Here is a 27333-nt window from a genome sequence, read left to right as displayed (position 1 = left end):
CACATCTGAAATGACCTATTACAAGGTTATTTGTTGCAGAAAGGTAATAGCAAAAGTCAGGAAACAAGCTACATATTTCTCAGCAGAGGATTGGTTAAATAAATTATGGCACATCCATACAATTGAATAATACTACGTAGCCAGAGCTCTTTATGTACTAACATGGAATGATTTTAAGCAAAGTACAGAAAATGTATAAAAATAGGAAACATAAGTAAGTATGTGCATGTTTGCAAGTGCCCGCAGTTATATATGCATGAAATAGCTCTAAAAGCAAAAACAAGAGAAGTTAGTTAACACAGGATGCCTCTAGGAAGAACTATGTGGCTGGGCACAAAAAATGAAAGACTTTTAATTGTATAGATTCTAATAACTATCAAAATTTGAGCCACCTGAGTGTATCACCTAATCAAAAATAAGTGTAAGTTGTGGGATGGTGGGGAGAAAAAGAAAAACAATCCAAAGCAGCACAGCACATCTTCCAGAGCAAATTATTACAACTAATTTCGGTTTAAAAAACACCTTGGTGCAGGGGAAGAACCAAGGGAAACAATTTATTTCAGTCACAGAGTCAGCAGTTAAACAGGCTGATGTTTGTTTCATGGCATTGTAATTTTTCAAGTTATTATATGTATTATAAGTCTTGCTAAGTTTTATAAATATTGTAGGGACAACCCCACTGAATTTTCCCAATTAGCTACAGGAGAGCTTTACCTTTAGCAGATCCTCGAGATCCAAAAGAAAATACTTGGTCAGAGAATCTACATTTTGGAATAAATCAATATTTTGCACATAGAGTGGAACTATGTTAACAACATTGTGAGCATCATTACTTTCAAATTAGTGTATATGGAATAAACAACTTTGATTTACTTATTTTTCCTTTGAAAACTATTAGTTAACTCTCTTTTTTCTCTCACTTTCACCATCCCTCCATCCCTTACTCTCTGCCTCTGTCTTACACACACACACACACACACACACACACACACACACACAGTTTTAGAACTCAATATAGATCATTATTTCGTCCTCAGCCCTATGTACAATTCTATTGCACTCATCATGCTATATTGTAATCTGCCTCTCAACAGAACTGTAGGTTTTTTGAGCGTGAGGAGATTATGTACTAGTCAACCTGGCGCATGTACCGGAATGCAAAATTTGATGACTGTCTCACAAACCTCCTCCTCCAAACACTTTCTAATGTAATGATCATTTACTTTATTCCGATAATTTATTTTTTACTTTTATTTTTTAAGTTTATTTTTGAGAGAAAGAGAGAGCAGGGGAGGGGCAGAGAGAGAGGGAGAAAGAGAGTCTCTCAAGCAGGCTCTGCACTGTCAGCACAGAGCCTGACCCAGGGTTTGAACTCACTAACCAAGAACTGCAAGATCATGACCTAAGCTGAAATCATGATCATTTTTTGGGGGGGGAGAGAGTAGGGGGCATGCGTGAGTGAGGGCAGATGGGCAGAGGAAGGGAGAGAAAGAGAGAGAGAGACAGAGAGAATCTTAAGTGAACTCCACATTCAGTGTGGAGCCAGCCAGATGCGGAGCTCCATCGCACAGCCCTGGGATCATGACCTGAGCCGAAATCAAGAGTCCAACACTCAGCCAACTAAGCCACCCACTTGACACTATTCTGATAAATTTAAATCAGAAAAAAATAACAATATCATATCCTTCCACATGTTTCTTGTTTTGTAAACTTTGAGAAATTCTATATTAATTTTAGACAGTATATCTGAACATTTGCATATAGGACTGTTTATATTTGGCATTTAGACCAAAGGACATTAAAATAAAAATATTTTTCGGGGCGCCTGGGTGGCTCAGTCAGCTGAGCGTCCGACTTCAGCTCAGGTCATGATCTCCTGGGTTCGAGCCCTGCGTGAGCTCTGTGCTGACAGTTCGGAGCCTGGAGCCCACTTCAGATTCTGTGTCTCCCTCTCTCTGCCCCTTCCCCACTCATGCTCTGTCTCTGTCTCTCAACAATGAATAAACATTAAGAAATTTTTTTTAATAAAAATATTTTTCAAGGTATCATTTGAAAGCATAAATAAAAAATTTTCTTATGCATAGTGTACTAGTTTGAATAGTCCTCCCAAAATTCATGCCCACCCAGCCCCTCAGAAGGTGACCTTATTTGGAAATAGGGTCTTTGCAGATGTAATCAAGTTAAAATGCAGTCAAATTGGATTAGGGTGGGTCCTAATCCAATGACTTGGTGTCTTTACAAGACGGGGGAGATTTGGATACAGAGACACACACAGAGGGAAAACATCATGTGATGATGAAGGTAGAGATTGGAATGATGTATGTATAAGCCAAGGACTGAAAGGAACCACCAAAAGCTAAGAAGAAGAAAGGAATGATCCTCTCCTAGAGCCCGCCGAATGAGAATGGCCCTTCTGACACTTGGTTTCAGACTTCTAGCTTTCAGAATTGTGTGAGGCAATATTTTTTTGTTATCTTAAACCACCCATTTTGTGGTACTTTGTTAGGGCAGCCCTTGGTATCCATGGAATATTATATGTTCATTGCCAAGTAAAATGAAATAGTTAACTAATGTTAACAGCATTATCTTGGTTCTAAAAACATCCTAGTATTTTCCAGCTTGATTGTAATGAGATAATCAACAAAAGGGTAAAAATTATCTTCCACATCTCCCAACGTGAGGCTCTGGGAGTCACTTTAATCACACAAATCCAAAATAAATCAAGTGCATTCTTAGATCCAGATTTTGTTCCAGCTGTCTATGAACCAAGAGGGGTGCCTTCACCGGACACTGACTCTGCCAGCACTCTGATCTTGGATTTTTCAGCCTCCAAAACTGAGAAATAAATTTCTCACCCCAACTATGATACTTTGTTATAGCAACCTGAATGGACTAAGACAGTAATTCATTCTGTAAGTACAATAAAGGAAAAATACTATATAATCATCTCTGTACATGCAGAATTATAGTAGCCATTTCTGATTAAAACTCTCACCAAACTAGGAATAAAAGGTAACTTCTTTAATCTGATAAAAGGCAGCCCATAAGGCACACAGCTAACACAGAGTTTCTCAACAGTAGAACTATTGACATTTTGGCCTGGATGATTCCTTGTCATGCAGACTAGATGGGTATAGGTACTGTGTTTTGAAGGATAGTGAGCAGCATCTCTGGCCTGTACCCACTAGACACCAACAACAGCTCCCAATCATGACAACCAAGAATGACTCTAGACATTTCCAACTGTTCTCTGAGGGCAAAGTTTATGAACCCATTGAGAACCATTGAACTAACATCACATTTAATGGTAACAGACTGAATGATATCCCCCTCGTAATTGGAACAAGGCAGAAATGACTAATCTCATCACTTTGCTCTCACTGCCTCTACTGAATATTGTACTGGTGGCCCTATCCAAGACAGCAAGGAAAGATACACAACTAATAGGCAGAGAGAATGAAAGGGGAAAAGTAAAACTTTTCAAAAATGGCATAATTGTACATATAGAAAATCCTGAAAGATCTACAAAAAGTTACTACTAAAAATAATAAAACTGGTACACTGAAATGTATAAGGCACTGCCAAGAAAAATTAAAGAATACCTAAAGAATAAATATAACATAGACATACAAAGGGAGATTTAATATCATTAATGTCAATTAGGCTATAGATACAAACACAATCCAAATAAACTTGCACTGCCTGATTTCAAGCCTTATCATAAAGCTAGAATAATCAAGACAGTGTGATATTAGTATAAGGATAGGCAAGCAGATCAACAAAACAGAGTATATGGTACAGAAACAGAGTCATACATAATATGGGCAATTGACTTGCAAAACAAGTGAAAAGTAACTAAATAGGAAAAGGATTGTCTTTCAAAAAATAGTGAAAGAACAACTGGATTTTCATATTAGAAATATTTTGGACATCAGTGAAATGGTTGAGTAGGAAACTCTGAGCACCTGTCCCTCCACAGAAACATCAAAAAATCAAGGAAGAACTGTCAAAATTAAAATTTTCAGAACTCTGGAAAATGATCCAAACTTTACAACAACCAAGAAAATGTTGAATCAAGAAAAATACAAATGAAAAGTGGTAGAAAAGGTCTGTGGTGTTTTTGTTTGTCCTTACCCAGCTGCCTCCCTGGCTCAGTGGCACCTTCCAAGAGGGCAGCCACCTTCACACTGTGGGACCCTTGTCCTTGGTACCAGAGGCAGCAGAGAAGATTTTGTTCACAAAGTATTGTTTGTCTGCACTAACCTGTCTGGGGGCCACCTGAAGGGCTGATGCAGGGCATTTGTCTTTGTTTCACCTAACTTAGAAAAGACTCAGGACAGCAGAGCAGTAGTCATTGTGAAAAACACTGTAAGGTGAATGGACAATTCACAGTTGCCTGGGGCAAAAGACTGAAGGTAAGGCATATGGATAAACTCCCAAAAGCCTGTGAGGAAAGCAGTGGAGTTTTTTGGGGAAAAAAAAGGCATTGAAAAATGTCCATGTTTACTGAGGAATTTAAAAAGCCAGGTGTATGTCCAGGGGAGGACCCATGCTCAGCAAAGACCTGAGAAAAACTTATGTTTTCACAATGGCTGATCTCCAAGCACAGTATAAGCAGGAAGTGAAAGCTAAGGCAGAGTTGCAAATGTCCTGGCTAAGTGTTGAAGGACTGCTACAACAAAGAGCCAATGCACAAAGACGGGAGATTTTTCTTCTTCCTCCTCTTTTTTTTCTCTTTTGTTCTCCTTTTCTCTCTCTTTCTTTTATTGGTTCCTGGCATTCAAAGAAATATCCTTCAAAACACTATCTCATGGGTGCCTGCGTGGCTCAGCCAGTTAAGCATCTGACTTCAGCTCAGGTCATAATCTTGCAGTTCGTGAGTTCGAGCCTTGTGTCAGGCTCTGTGCTGTCGAGCCTTGTGTCAGGCTCTGTGCTGACAGCTCAGAGCCTGGAGCTTGCTGTGGATTCTGTGTCTCCCTCTCTCTCTGCCCCTCCCGCACTTGCAGTCTGTCTCTCTCTCTCTCAAAAATAAACATTAAATTTTTTTTTAAAAAGCTATCTGAGCAATAGTTAAAGCAACACAGATTTCAGTACCACACATGACAAGGTATATGGTCTCTACGTAAATAAGTTGCAAATGTCACTAAACAAATAGATAGCTACTTCCCTCAACAATAAAAAAGAGGAAACTCTAGTAAAGGGAAAAATCTGATTTCCAGTTACCACATTTAAAATAATCAAATTCTGTTTTCAACTAAATATTACAAAGTAAAAGGTAAGTGTAGCATGTTTAAGAAAAAATAATTGACAGAAGTTATCACTGAGGAAGTCCAAATGCTGGCCTTATTAGACAAGGACTTTATCTTTTTAATTTATTTTCTCATTAAACTTTAGTTTTCATGGGTCTCAAAATTCTGTGACAGATTTTTGGTCAAGTTATTTCCATTAAAAATTACTAATTTTCAAAACTAATAACTTAAAACTGTCACACACACACACACACACACACACAACAAATGGCCCACAGAACATTCTTCTTTCCTTCTGAAGGTTTTACAATGCATTATTATCATTAACTAGTCTTTTACTATTAAACTTACATGGCCAATTGACAGAAACAGTTCTGAAACCATTCTTCCACCACTGTTTAAAGACTGGGGTGGCAGGTATCAGGGTTAATATTAATTTTGCCTTCTGAGTTTTCTGGGCAGACTTGGTGACCTTGCCAGCACCAGCTGTCTTCTTGTCCACTACTTTAATGACACTCACAGCAACCACCTGTCACAACCACCTGTCACATGTCATGAACAGTAAAACACCCCAGAGGAGGATAGTCACAGAACCTCTCAACACACACAGGCTTGCCAAGAACCATTTATTAACAATGACAGCATCACCAGATTTCAAGAACTTGGAACCATCTTCCAGCTTCTTTCCCGAATGATGATCAATCTTCTCCTTTGGCTCAGAAAACATGCAATGTGAGATTGGGACTATCTAGCACAGGTGCATATCCAGCACTGATTTGGCCTGGATGGTTCAGGATAATCACCTGAGCCATGAAGCCAGCTGCTTCCATTGGTGGGTCATTTTTGCTGTCACCAGTCACATCACCACAATGGACATTTTTTACAGATATGTTCTTGACATTGAAACCCACAGTGTCCCCAGGAAGAGCCTCACTCAAAGCTTCATGGTGCACTTCAACAGACTTGACTGGAGCAAAGGTGAGCATTACCAGGTTTAAGAACACCAGTCTCTATCTGGCTCACAGGGAAAGTACCAATACCACCAAATTTGTAGATATCCTGGAGGTGCAGAATCAAGGGCTTGTCAGTTGGATGAGATGGTGGCATAATGCAATCCAGAGCTTCAAGCAGTGTGATTCCACTGGCATTACCAACTTTATGGGTGACTTTCTATCTCTTGAACCAAGGCATGTTAGCACTTGGCTACAGCCTGTTGTCACCATTCCAATCAGAAAGTGGCACAAATGCCACTGTGTCAGGATTGTAGCCAATTTTCTTAATGTAAGTGCTGACTTCCTTAATGATTTCTTCGTATCTCTTCTGGCTGTATAGTGACTCAGTGGAATCCATTTTGGTGTGTAAACACCAACATTTAGTTGTTTTACACCCAGTGTGTAAACCAGAAGGGCATGCTCATAGGTCTGCCCATTCTTGGAGATACCTGCTTCAAATTCACCAACACCAGCACTAACAATCAGGACAGCACAGTCAGCCTGAGATATGCCTGTAATCATGTTTCTGATAAAGTCTCTGTGTCCTGGGGCATCAATGATGGTCACATAATACTTGCTGGTCTCAAACTTACACAGGGAGATATCAATGGTGATATCACATTTACTTTCAGCTTTCAGTTTATCCAAGACCCAGGCATACTTAAAGAAGTCTTTTCCCATCTCAGCAGCCTCCTTCTCACATTTTTTGATAGTTCTTTTGTTGATCCCACCACATTTACAGATCAGATGACCAGTAGTATTACATTTGCCCAAATCTATGTGTCCAATGACAACGATGTTGATATAAGTCTTTTCCTTTCCCATTTAGGTTTAGTTTTAGTGGTGGTTTTCATGACACCTGTGTTTTGGCAAAAAACCCATTGCAAAAAAGCTAGACAAAGACGTTAAAACAACTGTCTTAAACATACTCAAAGAGCTAGAGAAAACCACGGACCAAGAACTAACGGAAACCAGAAAAACAATACATGAACAAAAGGAAAATACCAACAAAAACATAGAAAGTACAAAAAGGAACCAAATAGAAATTCTAGAGCTAAAAAGCACAGTATTTGAAATGGAAACTTCAACAGAGGTGTTTAACATCAGCTATCACAGGCAGAAGGGAAAAAAATCAATAAACTTGAAGATACAACAACTGAAATTATCCAGTCTGAGTGGAAGAAAAGAATGAAGACAAATGAGTGGAGCCAGGAAACCCATGGGACACCAAGCTGAACAACGTATGCATTTTAGAAGCACCAAAAGAAAACGGAAAATAATATTTAAATATTCTTTTAAGAGTATTTTAAGAAATAGCAGATGAAACCTTCCCAAGTTTAATTATACATGAATCTACACATTCAAGAAGTTCAATGAACTCCAGGTACAATAACCTCAAAGAGATCCAAGAAATATTCTAATCAAACTGTCAAAGACAGGGGCACCTGGGTGACTGAGTCAATTGGGAGTCTGACTTCATGATCTCACAGTTTGTGAGTTTGAGCCCCACATCAGGCTCTCTATTGTCAGGGCAGACCCCACTTTCGATCCTGTGTCCCCCTTTCTCTGCCCCTCCTCTGCTCATTCTCTCTCTCTCTCTCTCTCTCTCTCTCAGAAATAAATAAAACATTAAAAAAACAGTGCCAAAGACAAAGACAAAGAGAGAATCTGTAAAGCTGCAAGAGAGAAGCAACTCAACACAAAGAGATTTTCAATAAATTAGCAGCTGATTTCTCATCAGAAACCATGGAAGCCAGAAGGCAGTGGAATGACATATTTAAAGTACTGACAGTAAAAGAATGCTGAAAATCAAGAATTCCCTATCTAGCAAAAACCATCCTCCAAAAATGGGAGGTATAATTAAGACATGTTTAGATAAACAAAACCCAAGAGCGTTCATTGCCAGTAGACCTGCCTTATAAGAAATGCTAAAGGAATTGTTTCAGGCTGAAATGAAAAGACACAAGATAATAACTCACAGCCTTATGAAGAAATAAAGATCTCTAGTAAAGGTAACTATATAGTTAAATATAAAAGCCAGTATATTATAGTTTCAATTTGTAACTCTTTTTATTTTCTATATAATTTAAAAACCAAACACACAAAGAGATAGTTATATTTTACAAGGCACACAATATATGAAGCTGTAACTTATGAGAACAACAATATGATATGAATTCAAATCAGACTGTTATAAATTCAGGTCATTAATTTTAATCCCTATGGTAACTACTAAGAAAAATGTAGTACTACTAAGTAAAAGAAACACATAAAAGGGAATGAAAAGAGAATGAAAATGGTACCATACAAATAATAAATTATACACAAAAGAAGAAACGAATAGAGAAAATGACAGGCAAAAAAGTTATAAGACATACAGAAAATAGCAAAATAGAAATGGTAAATCCTTTTTATAAGTAATCATTTAATATGTAAATGCATTAAATTCTCCTATCAAAAGACAGAGACTGGCAGAATGGATTGAAATTTAAAGAAAGAAAAAAGATATTCCATGCAAATAATGACCAAGAGAGCTAGAGTAGCTGGCTATAATATGAAACTATATTTTAAGCCAAAACCTGTTACAAGAAACAAAGAAGGAAGTTACATATGTTTTTAAAAAGTAAATGCATCCGTAATTTATAATAATTATAAGAATGCACACCAAACAGTAGAGCCCCAGTATATGAAGCAGATATTGATAAACACTTAAGACAGAATTAGACAGTTTTATAATAATTGAAGTTGGAGACTTCAATAATCAAGTTTCAAAAATGGATAAAAACATCTAGACAGAAGAATAATAATAAAATAGATGTCTTGCACAACACCTTAAACCCCGTCCTAAAACACAAATATAGGACACTTCACTCTACAGCAGAATATATAGTCTTCTCAAATGTGCATGGAATATTCTTCAAGACAGAACCTATACAGGCCACAAAACCAGCCTCAATAAATATAAAAACATTGAAGTCCTATAAAGTATATTCTCCAACCACAAAGGAATGAATTTAGAAATCAATAAAAGGAGAAAAACTGGGAAAATCACAAATATGTGAAAATTAATACACTCTTAAAGAACCAAAGGTCAAAGAAAAAAATCACAAAGAAAATTAGAAAACACTTTGAGAAGAATGAAGATGAAAACACAACATACCACAACTTATGGGATGCGGTAAAGGGAGTAGTGCCAGGGAAATTTATAGCAGTAAATGCTTACATTAAAAAAGAGGAAAGATTTCAAATCAGTAACCTACTTTTGTACCTCAGAAAAACTAGAAATATAAAAGCTAACTAAATGCAAAGCTAGCATAAAGAAGTAAATTATAAAAATTAGAGTGGAGATAAGTTATATAGAGAATAGAAAAACAATAGAGAAAAGTCAATTAAATCAAAAATTGGTTCTTTGGAAAAGATCAGCAAAATCAACCAACCTTTACCTAGACTGAGAAACAGAGAAGATGTAAATAACTGAAAATAAATAATGAAAGATTATGGAACATTACTACTAACTTTACAGAAATAAAAAGGATTATAAGAGAATACTATAAATACCAAAAAAATTAGACAACTTAGATGACATGACCAAATTCTCACAAACATGCAAATTATTAAAACTAAATCAAGAAGAAAATAGAGATGGAGCTAGAATGTATTATGCTAAGTAAAATAAATTAGTCAAAGAAAGACAAATATCATGATTTCACTTACATGTGGAATTCAGAAACAAAACAAAAGAGCATAGAGAAAAAGAGAAGCAAACCAAGAAACAGACTCTTAACTATAGAGAATAAACTTCTGGTTATCAGAGGGGAGGCAGGGGGAAGGATGGGTGAAATAGGTGATGAGGATTAAGGAGGACACTTGTTGTGATGAGTTTTGGGTATTGTATGGAAGTGTTGAACCACTCTATTGTATAGCCAAAACTAATATTAAACTGTATGTTAACTAACTGGAATGTAAATAAAAACTTTAAAAAGCAGATGAATGGATAAAAAAGAAGTGGCATATAGAGAGAAGTAAATATTAGTCATAAAAAAATAATAAGATCTTGCCATTTGTGCCAACATGTATGGACCTAGAGGATATTATGCTAAGTCAGAGACAGACAAATACCATATGATATCACATACATGTGGAATCTAAGAAAAAAAAACAAGTGATCAAATAAAGCAGAAAAAGACACTTAAATACAGAGAACAACTGGCAGTTGCCAAAGGGATGTGGGTGTGGGGACAGGCAAAATAGATAAAGGGGATATAGATGCACAAACTCACAATTATAACATACATAAGTCTCAGAAATGAAAATAAGCATAAAGAATATAGTCAATAATATTGTAACAATGTATGGTGACAGTGACTACACTTATAGCGGTAAGCATTGAGTAATGTATAGAATTGTCAAATCACTATGTTGTACACCTGAAACAAAGGTAACATCATGTGTGAATTATATTTCAATAATTAAAATAAGGAAAATGAAATAGAGAATCTGAGAAAAAAGAAACATAGAATCTGAGAAAGCTTATAACAAGTAAAGTCATTGAATCAGTAATGAAAAACCTCACAACAAAGTATAGTCCACAGATAGCTTCACTCATGAATTCTACCAAATATTTAAAAAAAATTTAACATCAGTTCTTCTCAAACTCTTCCAAAAATAAAAGAGGAGGTAATACAACCTAACTCATTCTGTTAAGCCAATATTATCCTGATACCAAAACCAGACAAAGATACTAAAGAAAATTAGAGACCAATACCCTCTATAAAACAGATTTTAAAAATCTCAACAAAATACTAGCAAACTATATCCAATAATATACCAAAAGGATTATATACCATGACCTAGTGAAATTTATCCCATGATTGCAAGGGTGGTTCAATATAAGAAAATTATTGATATAGTAGGACACATTAATAGAACAAGGAGAAAAAAAATCATGTGATCATCTTAATTGATACAGAAAACACATATGACAAAATCCAACACCCTTTTATGATAAATGTACTCAGAAATTAGAAATAGATAGAAACTTTCCTTTTTAAAAAATTTAATTATTTATTTTTGAGAGAGAGAGAGAGAGAGAGAGAGAGAGAGAGAGAATCCCAAGCAGGCTTTCTGTGCCATCAGCATGGAGTCCAACACGGGGCTCAAACCCAAGAACCATGAGACCATGACCTGAGCTGAAATAGTCAGACACTCAACCAGGTGCCCGTAGATGGGAACCTTCTTAACATGACAAAAATTATTTATGGAAAACTCACAGCTAACTCAATACTCAACTGCAAAAGATTGAAAGCTTTTCCTCCAAGATCAGGAGTAAGACAAGAATGCTTGCTTTTATCAATTCTACTCAACATGGTACTAGAAGCCTTTGCCAAAGTAATTATGTAAGGAAAAGAAATAAAAGACATCTAAATTTGAAAGGAAGAAGTAAAACTGTATCTATTTAGAAGACATTATCCTCTATACATAGAAAGTCCTAAAGAATCCACAAATAAAATATTAAAGCCAATAAATGACTTCAACAAAGTCTTAGGGCACAAGATGAATACAAAAATCAATTTTGTCTGTATACAATCATAATGAGCAATCTATAAAGGAAATTAACTAAATAATTCAATTTACAATACCATCCAAAAGAATAAAATATCTAGGAATAAATTTAACCAAGTAAATGAAAGACATGTACATAGAAAACTAGAAAACATTGATGAAAGAAATTTAAAAAGACCTGAATAGGGGTGCCTAGCTGGCTCAGTTGGTAGAGCATACAACTCTTGATCTCAGGGTCATGAGTTCAAGTCCCACTTTTGGGGTAAAGCTTATTTTTTTTTCAAAAAAAAGTGGGGAGTGAAGATGTAAATAAGTAGAAAGACATCTTGTGTTCCTGAATTGGAAGACTCAGCAATATCAAGATGGCAATACCACCCAAAACAATCAACAGATTCAGTGAAATCTTTATCAAAATTCCAACAGCCTTTTGAGCAAAAATGGAAAAGCTGATCCTCAAATTCATGTGGAATTACAAGGGTCCCCAAATACCCAAAATAATGTAAAAAAGTAAAAGAAAGTTATAGGACCCACACATCCCAATTTCAAAACTTACTATAAAGCTAATGTTGGTACTGGCATAAGGATGAACAAATAGCCTGTGGAATAGAATTGAAAGTCCAGAAATAAACCCATACATCTATGGTGAATTGATTTTTGACAAGGGTGCCTAGACCATCCAATGTGGAAAGAATAGTTTCTTCAACAAATAGTGCTGGGATAACTGTATATCCACATGCAAAAGATTGCTACCTCATGTCATTTACAAAAACTAATTCAAAATGTATCAAAGAACTAAATATAAAATCTAAAACCATTAAAATCTTAAAAGAAGCCATAAGAGTAAATCTTCATGATGTTGGATTTGGCAATGGAATATTAGATATGACACCAAAAGTATGAGCAACAACAAAAAAATAAATTGGACACCATGAAAACTAAAAACTTTTGTGCGTAACAGGATATTACTAAGAATGTGAAAAATGACCTACCAAATGGGAGAAAATATTTGCAAATCGTGTATCAGTTTAGTGCCCAGAATATATACAGAAGTCTTATAACTCAACAACAAAAGGACAAACAGTCCAATTAAAAAATAGGCAAAGGCCTTGAATAGACATTTTTCCAAAGAATGGATACACAAATAGTGAACATACACATGAAAAGATGCTCAAAATCATTATTCATTTAGAAAATGCAAATCAAAACCACGATGAAGAATTATTTCATTAACAAACTAAGATGACCATAATAATAATAGTAATAACAATAAAAAAAATAAAAACTATTTGAAGGAGGTGGAGAAATTGTGCTCGTGCACTGCTGGTAGGAATATAAAATGGTTCAGCCCTGTGGAAAACAGTTTGGTGGCCCCTCAAAAAGACAGAATTACCATATGGACTAGTAATTTTATTCTTAGGTATATACCCCAAAGTACCGAAATCAGGTGCTCAAACAAATGTGTGTGTTTATGTATATATATATATACACACATATATATATGTGTGTGTATATATGTATATATATACACATATACACACACATATATGTGTTCATAGCAGTGTTATTCACACTTGCTTAAAGGTAAGCAATCCAAATGTCCATCAATGGATGTATAGATAAACAAAATGTAATATATTCATATAATGCAATATTACCCAACCATAAGAATGAATGAAGTACTGTTAAATGATATGATGAGGATCAACCTCAAAAATATTCTAAGTGAAAGAGGCCAGACACAAATGGTCACATAATGTATGAAATATCCAGAAGAGGTTAAATCCACAGAGACAAAATGCAAATTGGTGGTTTTTAAGGGCTGAGGGGAGGATGGAAATAGAGAGAAACTGCTTAAGTATGAGGTTTTATTTTGGAACAATAAAAATGTTGGAACTAAACAGAGGTGGTGGCTGCACAACATGGTGAATGCACTAAATGTCACTGAATTATTCATTTCAAATGATTAATTTTATGTTATGTGAATATGCACCTCAATAGATTTTTTAAAGAATTGAACTAGGATCCTTACATACTGTACACAAAATAACTCTAAATGGTTCAAAAGCTCTAAGTATCAGATAAATAGAAGAAAAATAGGCAAAATTAAAAACTTTAATGTAGTTAAAGGCTTCTTGCACATGACACAAAAAGCAATAATGATAAAAGAAAATAATTGATAAACTAAACTTATTTGTTAAGGGAAAGAAAATACAACCCACAGAATGGAAAAAATACTGTGTGTGAGAGTGTACATATGACAAAGAATTCGTACTCAGAATATAAAAATTTTCAATTTAAGAAGATAAGCAATAAAACTTTTAAAAAATGGGCAAAGATTATAGAATACAGATCACAAAAAATATTTGAAATAAGTAAGTCAGATAAAGATAAATATCATATGACTTGGGGCGCCTGGGTGGCGCAGTCGGTTAAGCGTCCGACTTCAGCCAGGTCACGATCTTGCGGTCCGTGAGTTCGAGCCCCGCGTCGGGCTCTGGGCTGATGGCTCAGAGCCTGGAGCCTGTTTCCAATTCTGTGTCTCCCTCTCTCTCTGCCCCTCCCCCGTTCATGCTCTGTCTCTCTCTGTCCCAAAAATAAATAAACGTTGAAAAAAAAAATCATATGACTTAACTCATGTGGAATTTAAAAAACAAAACAGATGAACATAGGCAAAGGGATGGAAAAATAATATAAAAACAGAGAGGGAGGCAAACTATAAGAGACTCTTAAATACAGAGAACAAACTGAGGGTTGCTAGAGGGGAGGTGGAGAGACAGGCTGGATGGGTGATGGGCATTAAGGAGGGCAGTTGGGATGAGCACTGGGTGTTATATGTAAGTGATTAATCACTGGGTTCTGTTCCTGAAACCATTATTACACTATATGTTAAGTAACTTGGATTTTTTTCTTTTTCTTATTAAATATAATTTATTGTCAAATTGGTTTCCATAAAACATCCAGTGCTCATCCCAACAAGTGCCCTCCTAACTAACTTGGATTTAAATACAATTAATAAAAAAAGATATCTGAATAGTCAATAACTATATGAACCCATGTTCAGCATTAGGAAAATCCAAATAAAACAAGATACCCTCTCATATCCACTAGGATGTCTATAATTAAAAAGATCCTATACACTGCTGGTAGAAATGTAAAATAGTATCATCCGTTTGACAAATATTTCCACAGTTTCTTGTTAAATACTTTATATAGTCCATTTATTTGTATCTACCCAAAAGAAATGAAAATTATGTGTACAAAATGACTTGTACACAAACGTTCATCGTGAAAGATAGATCAGTGGCTCCAAGGGAACAGAGACAGAGCAGGATTTCACTGGAAAAAGATATATGTGAATATTGGGGGGTAATGAAACTATTCAATATCTTAATTATTGCGGGTGTATACATTTGTCAAATTTAGTAACTGTACACTTAAAATGGATGTAGTTTATTATATGTAAACTATACTTCAAAGAAAGTTGGTTTAAAAAAATAGAAGAGAGGGAAGCCTAAATTGGGACTTGGATATCTTCAGTAAGATTTCCACAGGCAACTCCCAAGAGGGACGCTTCATTGAGGTCCCTGTTTGAGCCAAGGAATGCGGAGGCCAAACATTGTTGGAATAGCTAAGTTATTCACTTGTTCCCTTAAATTTACTAAATGGTATGCTGTATTTCCTGAAATATTCAAAGTATTTATTTAAATTTCCTTTGAGTGGAAAAGAACCCCCTAAATTAGTTTAGGAATAATAAACTTGCATATATGTGACATATATGTGTAACAATATATGTACCTATACTGTATCTAAATATTTAATTTCAACTCAATAAATAATTGAATAATCAAAAACCTTAGGAAGCTTCCTAGGAAATCAAAGTGCTCAAAGTAGTCTTAACAGTTTCTTCCTATGGCTACAGATAAACCTGTTTTCTTGTTTACAAATTAGTTTTAATTTTCTCTTTACAACTACTTCCACCTCTCCCCCCCCATTTTCCTGTCTCTCTTTTGGTCCATTTAATTTCTAGTCAGATAACACTACTTAAGGAATTGTATCTGTTTTTTTTAATGTATCAAATATTGGTATATGCATATTTAACTGGCATATACCAGTGAATACGGTATTAATACCTTTAGAAATACCAATACCTTTAGAAATAAACCAGAAAAGTTCTTTTAAGTCATCTTTCCACTGATGGTAAAGACTAAAGCTGAAGAAAGATACTCAAAAAAGGAAAAAACAAATTAGTATGCCCAAGGAAAGGCAACTAGATTTCACTGAATTATACTAAACGAGACTACAGATCCTGTGGAAAATCACAGTCATTATTTATTTAACACATACTATGTAATACACATTAAGATACTTCAGGCTAGTATTATTGACCTAATGAGTACGTGGAAAAGTCATGACTTAAATTAAGCTTGACATCAACATCCATGCTCTAAAATAAACCATTACTCAATTCTACTATAGAAACTTTAAAACCAACTATTTATTTATTTATTTTTATTTTTTTTTAATCTATTTTTAATTTAAACCCAAGTTACTTAATATATAGTGTAATAATAATTTCAGGAATAGAATTTAGTGATTCATCAGTTACATACAACATCCAGTGCTCACAAGTGCCTCCCTTAATGCCCATCACCCCTTTTAGCTCTTTCCCCCACCCAACACCCCACCCGCAGCCCTCAGTTTATTTTCTGTATTTAAGAGCCTCTTATGGTTTGTCTCCCTCTCTGTTTCTATATTATTTTTACTTCCCTTCCCCTATGTCCATCTGTTTTGTATCTTAAATTCCACATATGAGTGAAATCACATGATATTTGTCTTTCTATTGCAGGGACTTCATACTGCCATAAAAAGAGAAGAATTTTTCCTACCTAGTGCACACACCAAAACGCTAAAATAGTCCATCATTCTAATCCTAGGCCCTTTGGTGTCCAGGATACACTATTTCAGCATTCTCTCTACCTCGGTTCTGAAGTATAACCTAACTTCCAAATCCTACTCTTCCAAAAATTTGCCAAATTCCAATAATTTGTCATTCCTGACAAAGGAATAGCTAAGAAATGTGCAGAATCTTCCAAGAGGATGGATATAACAGCCTAATAGCATGCCACTCTCACTTTACCTAGCTGCATTCACCTATACCATCTTCTAGACAAAATCAGAAAGTCTGCATCCTTTCAGGAATACAAACCCTAAAAGTGTTGTCTCCCTTCCACAACACCCTTTGCTCCAGCTGGGTGACAGGGCTGAATCTCAATCACTGAGTTTGACACAATTTTCTTTGTCAGGAAAATTATAACTTGGGGCTGGGTACTGGGGAAGAAACAGGAAATATGATTCAAAATTTTCAATCAATATTGGAAAAAAAGGCATAAACTAATTAAAATTTATTTAATTAAGGCTTTGGAATAAATTATAGAAATTACAAGTAATTAAAAACTAAGATACCTTTTCGAAGTATTTATTAAAGAGTGATGACATATCTTACAAATCCTGAATATTTCTAATTCAACTAGAAAACACACATTAATTTATTTTTGAGAGACAGAGAGAGCACAACCAGGGCAGGGGCAGAGAGAAGGGGACAGAGGATCCAAAGCAGGCTCTGTGCTGACAGCAGCAAGCCCGATGTGGGGCTTAAACTCTTGAACTTCAAGATCATGACCTGAGCTGAAGTTGGACGCTCAATGGACTGAGCCACCCAGGTGCCCCAGAAAACACTCAAATAAAACATAAAGGTTTGAAATTACTTTTTTAACCAGGAAGGAATTTGTATTTTATAGCAACTTTTATGTCAATTTATCTAAAGATTTTAGATACATTCACAAGACCCTAAAATAATAGGTTTCATACATACATTACATATTTTCCTCCAAATATAAGTGAAAAAGTTGGATCCAGCATTCAAAATCACTTTTTTAGTGTTGGCAAAGTAAAAGTGGAAAGGTGTGTGTTACTCAGTGGGGGGCAGGGGGGAACATAAGGAGAATATGTGTTATGTTTTATATGAAAGAGTACAAATTAAAAATGACTCCTCTTCATTGTGTTCAATGACAAAATTATTACTGGCATTAGGTTATTCTGGCAGCCTCTGGAATTTTTTTTAAGCCTTTTTAACCTTTATTGATTTTTGAGAGACAGAGAGAGACAGACCATGAGTGGGAAAGGAGCAGAGAGAGAGGGAGACACAGAATCCGAAATAGGCTCCAGGCTCTGAGCTGTCAGCACAGAGCCCAATGCAGAGCTCGAACCCATGAACTGTAAGATCATGACCTGAGCTAAAGTCGGATGTTCAACCAACTGAGCCACCCAGGCGCCCCGCCTCTGGAATTTTTTAAATTTTTTTAAATGTTTATTTATTTTTTAGAGAGAGAGAGAGACAGAGTGTACATGGGGAGAGGGGCAGAGAGAGAGGGAACCACAGAATCCTAAGCAGGCTCCAGGCTCTGGGCTGTCAGCACAGAGCCCGAGGTGGGGCTCGAACTCATGAACTCTGAGATCATGACCTGAGTGAAGTTGGACACTTAACCAACTAAGCCATCCAGGCACCCCCTGGAATTTTTTACTTAAAACAAAACATAACAAAACAAACAACAACAACAAACATTGAAGTTCTATTTTACTACACTTGATCTTAGCCAAAAGGCTGAAAAGCAATGAAGTTCTATTTTAGAAAAGCAGATAGGAGAAAACTCAAAAGTTGACCTGTTTATTAAAAAAATAAAATCTTGTTTTAGTTATTTCATTACTTCATCTAGCATTCTTGTCCTTAAATAATGATGGCATAAAATAGTTAACTGTAAAATATGTTGTTAATCTGTTTAAATCCAAAAAATGTTGAAATCTACAGCCATAAACTAATATTCAATATTTTTAAATATTTTTTATTGCAAAAGTAATAAGCATTTACTATAGATAACTGAGGAAATACAGATAAGAAAAAAACCCTATAATTTCGCTATCATCCTCTAAGTCTTTTTTTCCACTTAATTTTGAATAAACATTTATCAAGGAGATGAAACTTTAAGCCCTAAACTATTCTACCCAAGTGAACCAAGTTAATGTTCCTATAAATACATATTTCCATTAACTGTGATTTAAAGAGTATCTATGTTTATATGCTTGCTTTCTATATCAATTTACAATTCTATTAGTGTTTAAACCCAATAAAAAATCTTTACAGAATTTTTAAGTACCATGAGGTAAAAATACAGATGAAAAAGTAAACATGTAAACAAAACTAAGAAAAAGATTATAATCTGAAATAACTTAATCCCTTTGGCCTCTTGAATATTTTTCGTTTTTCAGATTAAATCAGGACTTGATTTTAAAAGGAAGCCTGGGCATGCTAAGTGAATTAAGTGAAAGACAAATACCATATGATTTCAGTTATAAGTATTATCTATAAAACAAAACAAATTAATAAACAAAAAGCAGAACCAGACTATAAATACAGATCAAACTGATGGTTGCTAAAGGAGAAGGGGAGGTGGGCAAAATGGGTGAAAGCGACTGGAGAGGTACAGGCTTCCAGTTATGGAATTAATGGGTCACAGGAATAAAAGGTACAGCATAGGGAATATAGTAAATAGTGTGGTGATGTCGTTGCATGGTAACTGATGGTGGCTACACTCCTGGTGAGCAAAACATAACCATAAGAGTTGTTGAACCACTACGTTGTATACCTGAAACTAACATAACATCACGTGTCAACTATACTCAAATAAAAACAAAGCCTGGGTAAATAATGTTCACAATGCCTCTTGGAAATCAGAAAGACTTGATTTTGAACTCATCCTTGTTTTTTACCATATTGACAAATTCAAGTTATAATGATTTTAACCATCTGAAGAAAAAAAATATTTCCCTTTCCCTATATGTGTATCATGGTTTGGATTAAAAAAAATGAGACTATAGGTGTGAAAATCTATTAGGAAACAGATACGTTTATAAGCTCATGTTTTTAATATAAGGGTTGTCAATCTGCAAATTCAAATGTGTCGGTCACATTAGTCAGGAAAACAAATTCAAGCCCCTGAAGATGAACCCCTTTTTCAGCCTCTAAAAAAGGTGACCTTTTCAGTTTAGTTTCATTTGTTATTTTACAACATTAGTCTGTTTTTTTTTCCATTATACAGTATACACAAATGAAGGCATGAAGGCAGTGATAAGGTCTAATAAACTTGTGACATAACAAAAAGAAGTCTTTACTGCGACTGTGGAGAAAAATGAAATGCCCAAATAGGCTGTAAAAGATAAGTGAGCAAACAGAATCGAGAGAGGTGATGGCAAAAAATGAATTTACCCACTATTAACCAAATTACTATGAACTGAGTATACTCATTCTGAAGGAAAATCATCTTTAAAAATTAAAAACCCAGGAACTCAACTGACCATAAGAACTAGAAAAAAAGCGGAGTGCCTGGGTGGCTCAGTCGGTTAGGTGGCCGACTTTGGCTCAGGTCATGATCTTGCGGTTCGTGAGTTTGATCCCCGTGTCGGGCTCTGTGCTGACCACTCAGAGCCTGGAGCCTGTTTCGGATTCTGTGTCTCCCTCTCTCTCTGACCCTCCCCTGTTCATGCTCTGTCTCTCTCTGTCTCAAAAATAAATAAACGTTAAAAAATTTTAAAAAAAAACTAGAAAGAAAGCTCTTATTTTCTTTCTTCCAAAATGTATCCAGTATTTCCAGGGAGTAAGAGGAATGGGAGATGAGGAAATCCATAACCTATGGAGATAAATTCTGCCAGACAGTGGAAACTTTCAACATACTCACATCTAAAGAAAATGTATAGTTTATTTTACAAATCACAATGTAATAAGAACTGACTCCTTCATTTTGAAACAAAACAATGAAAATTAACATGACCTTAAAGCTAGGGCAAATTGGCTCATTAAAAGCCAGCTAGGAAAACTACTAGGGAAGGGATACTGAAGCTTAATAAATGCTTCACATTTCAAAAGGCTTCCTGAAACTAAATTAACTCAAAATGGGTAAGGCCATTTCCTACAGGGTCATTGTTCAAGCATTTTTCCTACAAAGTCAAAATGAAGGAGGATAGAAAAAGAGTCTTCTTATTTCAAAATAAACTGAAGTACATTTTTTCTAAAATAATTTCTAAAATATTTTTATCTATGACCAAATCTGACCTATTATTATAGTTAAATTCTTTGTTTCCTAAACATTGTCAAAGAGAAATAAAACCCCTAAATAAATAGAAAATAAAAACTATCATAACAATGCTAGTTTCTCTTCCCTCAAACTTCACAGGCAAGATCAGAAATATCTTTATCCTAAGATTAAAGAAAGATTCCGAGTATGAGAAAATTAATTAATCATTAAAACTTTAGTTTCTGTTAATTATGTGAAAGGCTTTGGGCTAGATGATGTGAAGTATAGAAGTAGAAAATTATCACTGCTCTTGAGGTAACTTCTATACTGTTGGTTTAGACAGATGGATAGATGGATGGATAGATAAGGTAGACAGATACACAGGTAGAGATATAGGTATATAGATGACAATATGTAGTTTTAGAAGTCTTCTCAAAGGAAATAATCTGAAATACAAATAATTTTATTCAAAAATGTTGACTGCAGTGTTATCAAAAAAATGAAAGCAGGCTATGTTGAATCAATTGCTATTGGACTTGCCGTCTTCCATAAACTATCAGACAACTGCAAAATATGTGAAACCAATATTTTTAGACATTGGGAAAAGTTAGAAAAGACAGTAGTCTCAACACTTATATTAAACGTTCTCTTGAACGCCCTAACAATAAGATAAAGAGGAAAAAAAAAAAAGAGTGTGCATAGTAGAATAAAAGAAGTAAACCTATCTCAATTCACAAAAGACATAATGACATTTGCAGATAATTCTAAGTAATCCACAAAAGACTTCCAGAAATAGTAAAACAATTTAGCAAAATCACAGAATATAGGTCAATAAAAACATCAATTTTGTTTCTATATATTGACAATAACTGAAAACAGAAAATAAAATACAATACCATTAATAATACTATTAAAACAAATGAATACGTAGGGATACATTTAGAAAGTATGTATAACACCTACACACTGAAAAGTAGGAAACATTACTGAGAGAAATTAAAGAAGACCTTAATAAACAGAAATATATATCATGTTCATTTATCAGAATATTGAATGCTATTAATACATCAATTTTCTCCCAAATGATCTTCAGATTAAACAGTCTAATTCAAAATTCCATGAGTTTTATTTGTATGAGTTGAAAAGCTAATTATAAAAGTTACATAGAAATGCAAAAGATGAGGAGGAAAAGGATGAGAGGAGGAGGGAGAGGAAGATGAGGAGGAGGAGAAAAACCAAAAATCTGAAAAAGAACAAATGTGGAGATCTGCACCACCTGATTTAAATCCTTATAATAAAACTACAGTAATGAAGACAATGTGGTATTAGCTTAAAAATATACATATAGGTTGATCGAACAGATTAGAGTCCAAAAATAGACCTACACATATATGGTTAACTGATTTTCAACAAAGGCACCTAGTTATTAATTCAATGGGGGAAGAGATCATCTTTTCAATAAATGGTGCTAGAACTAAACATAATGGGGGAAAAAAACTGCACCAGTATTCTTACCAAATACCATACACAAAATAACTAAATGAGTAAGAAGGTAAAACTATAAAAGAAACTTTTAGAAGCAAACATGGAAGAAAATCTTGATGCCCTTAGGGTAGTCAAAGATTTTTTATAAAGGACACAGAAAGTCATAACCATAAAAAGGTGATAAACTGGACTGTATCAAAATTTAACATTTCCTCTCTGAAAATACCAGTTACAAAATTGAAAAGGCAAGCGACCAAAAGGGAGAACATATCTACAAAACATGTATGTATTAGATTAGACAAGATGTTGAATCCAGAATATATAAAGCTCTTAATACTCAGCTATGAGAAAACAAAAAAGAAATGGCCTACTGAAGCACATGACATGGATGAATCACAAATGTATTATGTTAAAGAGGAAAAAAAAAAAGCTAGACTCAAAAGGTTACATACTGAATGATTCAATCTATGACATTATGAAAAGGTAAAATTATACAAAGACAAAATAGATGAGTAATTGCCAGAACTGTGGGTAGGCTGGGGTGAGGGGGCTAATTATAAAAGGGAAGCATTTTATAATTATAAAAGGGAAACATTTCATATTTTGAAATGATGAAACTGTTCTGAATCTTGATTATGGCAGTGGTTACAAGATCATATGCTTCTATCAAAACTCATAGAATAGTAAAGTAAAGTAAAGATAGTAAATTTTACTAAATATAAATAAAAAGACAACTATAAGAAAACTACCACGTGATTACAAAACTCAGATATCAAAATGGTTACAATTAAAGAGTAACTGGGGCACCTGGGTGGCTCAGGTCATGATCTCACAGTTCCATGAGTTTGAGCTCCAGCCTTACATGGGGGTCTCTGCTCTCCATTCTCAGCATGGAGCCCACTTCACATGCTCTGTCTCCCTCTCTCTCTCTGCTCCTACCTTGCTCACACATTGTCTCTCTCTCAAAAATAAACTTAAAAAAAAGGATTACTATAATAATAGCAAATACAGGCAAGGATGAGGAATAACTAGAACTTTCATACATTGGTGGAATGTACAATGGTACAATCACTTTGGAAGACAATTTATAAGTTTCTTGTAAAGTTAAAAATAGACTTATGATAACCCAGAAATTCCATTACTTGATATTTGTCCAAGAAAACAAAAGCACATGTCCACACAAAGACTTGTTGCAACGTTCATAGCAGAGGAAGTGGGGGAAAACTGAAGACACTTTTCTCCATTCTGACTCAGTACTTGGTACTTTTCCACTCCTAGTCTTTCTCTTCTTCCGCCTCTGGGCCCCTAGGTCCATAAAACCCTGGGAGCTTTTTGTTTGGGGCTTCTTCATCAGTGAGATGACCTACCCCCAAGTCTGTGCTTATCCAAAGGACGTGGAATCACTGTGTTGAGAAAAATGTAAATGGGAGGGAAGGAGAGTCGGCCCTTTCCTTGGTTTAGTCTCTTGCTTATACAATCATAGTAAGCAATTAAAGACTTGACTGTTACTTTCATTTTGGCTTGTTTTAGTTGGCTACTCAGATTTAGGAGCTCAGCCGAGCTCCTGACAATATGATCACTTAAATAGGTGCCAGTTCAACCAACAGAATGGGAAAAGATATTTGCAAATGCCATATCAGACAAAGGGCTAGTATCCAAAATCTATAAAGAGCTCACCAAACTCCACACCCGAAAAACAAATAATCCAGTGAAGAAACGGGCAGAAAACATGAATAGACACTTCTCTAAAGAAGGCATCCAGATGGCCAACAGGCACATGAAAAGATGCTCAACGTCGCTCTTTATCAGGGAAATACAAATCAAAACCACACTCAGATATCACCTCACGCCAGTCAGAGTGGCCAAAATGAACAAATCAGGAGACTATAGATGCTGGAGAGGATGTGGAGAAACAGGAACCCTCTTGCACTGTTAGTGGGAATGCAAATTGGTGCAGCCACTCTGGAACAGTGTGGAGGTTCCTCAAAAAATGAAAAATAGACCTACCCTATGACCCAGCAATAGCACTGCTAGGAATTTACCCAAGGGATACAGGAGTACTGATGCATAGGGGCACTTGTACCCCAATGTTTATAGCAGCACTCTCAACAACAGCCAAATTATGGAAAGAGCCTAAATGTCCATCAACTGATGAATGGATAAAGAAATTGTGGTTTATATACACAATGGAGTACTACGTGGCAATGAGAAAAAATGAAATATGGCCCTTTGTAGCAACGTGGATAGAACTGGAGAGTGCTATGCTAAGTGAAATAAGCCATACAGAGAAAGACAGATACCATATGGTGTCACTCTTATGTGGATCCTGAGAAACTTAACAGAAACCCATGGGGGAGGGGAAGGAAAAAAAAAAGAGGTTAGAGTGGAAGAGAGCCAAAGCATAAAAGACTCTTAAAAACTGAGAACAAACTGAGGGTTGATGGGGGGTGGGAGGGAGGGGAGGGTGGGTGATGGGTATTGAGGAGGGCACCTTTTGGGATGAGCACTGGATGTTGTATGGAAACCAATTTGACAACAAACTTCATATATTGAAAAAAAAAGAAAAATGAAAAAAATGAAAAAAAATAGGTGCCAGTTATTTCTTGATGAAATTTAACACTATGTTTTTAGTCTAAGGAAATAGGAATGGAAAAGGACCTCCTCAATCTGTAACTATGAAAAACTTAAAGCTAACACAAGGGCGAAATACTGAATATCTTTCCCAAAAGACACAGTACCAAAATGGATGTCTTCTCTTACCACTTCTATTAAACTTGTACTGGAGGTCCTAGCCAGTTCAAATAAAGCAGCCAGCACAAAAAGGCATAGGAATTGAAAAGGAAAAAGTGGAACTCTCTTTCTTTGTAGACAGTATAATTATGTACATGGAAAATACAAAGTAACTACTAGAACTAAAGAATAAATTTAACGATGCTGTTCTATATCGTAGATTACACTTACACTGTTGTATGGATCTATCAAAATGCACAGAATGCATGCATAAAATAGGTGAATTTTATAATATGTACATCAAACCCTAGAAAAAAGGAAAAATTAGTAATATCTTAGGATAAAAATATCAATCTAAAAATCTGAAACTATAAAGATTCTAGAAGAAAACATATAATATTATTGTAACCTTGGAGTTTACACTTTTGTGTAGTTGGAGTTACACTTTTGTGTACTGAAAGGGAAGGGGCATGAATGAGCTTGGGGTAATGGAACAGTTCTACATCTTGACCTGACTGTGGTTACTGTGTATACAACTGTTAAAAAACAATGGAACTGTTAACCTAAGATCAGTGAATACCACTTTTTGTAAATTACACTTCAATAAAGTAACAGTTGAAGTGCAAATATTAAAATGTTCACAGCAGCTTTACCTGTAATAGCCACAAACTGGAAACAAACCAAATGTCCATTAACAGGTAAATGGAAAAACAAAATGTGGCATCTCCATACGATGGAATACTAACTACATAGCAAGAAAATAATGAGCTATGGAGACAAATCACAACATGGATGACTCTCAAATGCTGAGAGAAAGAAGATAGAACAAAGTATACATACCATATGATTCCATTTAAATAAACTCTAGAAAATGAAACAAATGTAAGAAAGCAGATCAGTGGTTACTTGGTGGTAGAAGATGGAATTGGGAAGGGAGGAAGGGACTACAGGAAGGCATGGAAATCTTTTGCGGTGATATATATGTTCCTTATTTTTAATGTGCCAATTTCACAGGCATTACATAGGCCACAACTCCTGAAATTGTATACTTTAAATATGTGCACTTTACTGTATGTCAGTTATACCTCAAAGTTGCTTCAAAACTACAGAGAGGAAGATTTGAGCTCAATAAAAGAGCTTTTCCTTCTAACAACCAGAAAAATAGATTTTTAGAATTAAAAGAAACTTCATAGGTATTGCTGACAAGGTAGCATACATTCCCTATTTGAGCAATTTTAGTAATGGGACATTTCCATTATTAAATAGCTTAATTGTTAGAAAATTATTGGTATTAAGAGTTCCTGTAATTTAATCCATTGATTCTCGGTCTTGTCTGGTCTCTGGTGCTATCTAAATCTACCCCCCCTCAAATTCAAAATTCATTCAACAACTAACTACTGAGAACCAACTATATACAAAGAACCAGTCTATATACTGTCTATATACTGTGTGAATACAGTCTATATACTGTGGTGAATACATAGATATATAAGACAAAGACCCTGATTTATGGATTTTCCAATTTAGTATCTAAAAATAACTCTGATTATCTTTCTTCATCAGTCTCCTCTGCTTTGGTTCATATAGTGAGAAATTTTCTGACTTGGCAATTGGACTGAAGAAGGTAGGAAAGACACAAGTCCAATCTAGTATCATCATTTTCTATATGCTAGGTTTATTGTGTCTACTAGGATGAATACAAGTACAAAGTCATATTATCAGCTCACCAATCCCTAAACCAAAGTGGTATCCTGGAAAAAGCATGAGAATAAGATTCCTGCTCTGCTTCTGCAACTAGCTACATCCCTCATCAATATTTCACTTTCCTGTAAAATGATGGAGCTGGTCTCTGTAGTGGTTTTCAAACTTTTGGTCTGAAGACCCTCTTACTCCCTTAAAAATCATTGAGAACCCCAAGAGCTTTTGTTTAGGTGGGTTATATCTAACAATATGTACCATATAAAAAACTGAGTAAAAAATAAAAATTAAATAAAGCTGAGAAATATTTAAAATAATTTATTCATTCATTTAAAATGAACAATAATGAACCGATTACATGTTAACATATGTTATACATTTTTATGAAAACGAATTACATTTTCCAAAAGTACAAAAAAAAAGTACGAAGAAGGATTGTTTAGATTGTTTTACATATTTTTGGCAAATCTCTTTAATGTCTGCCTTGATAGA

The 27333-nt window shown here is 35.1% G+C and overlaps 1 protein-coding gene and 1 pseudogene across 5 annotated transcripts in view; both read right to left on the bottom strand.

Annotated features, from left to right (window-relative positions):
* The window catches only part of COL4A5 (collagen type IV alpha 5 chain), a 236518-nt gene that overhangs the window by 197834 nt on the left and 11351 nt on the right, over positions 1–27333 (bottom strand). The window lies entirely within an intron of this gene.
* LOC122477665 lies at positions 5376–7567 on the bottom strand (annotated as a pseudogene).

This window comes from Prionailurus bengalensis, chromosome X (genome assembly GCF_016509475.1).
Source record: "Prionailurus bengalensis isolate Pbe53 chromosome X, Fcat_Pben_1.1_paternal_pri, whole genome shotgun sequence".
Taxonomy (NCBI): domain Eukaryota; kingdom Metazoa; phylum Chordata; class Mammalia; order Carnivora; family Felidae; genus Prionailurus; species Prionailurus bengalensis.
Note: the sequence above shows the minus strand (reverse complement) of the source record. Positions and strands in the feature narration are given on the sequence as shown.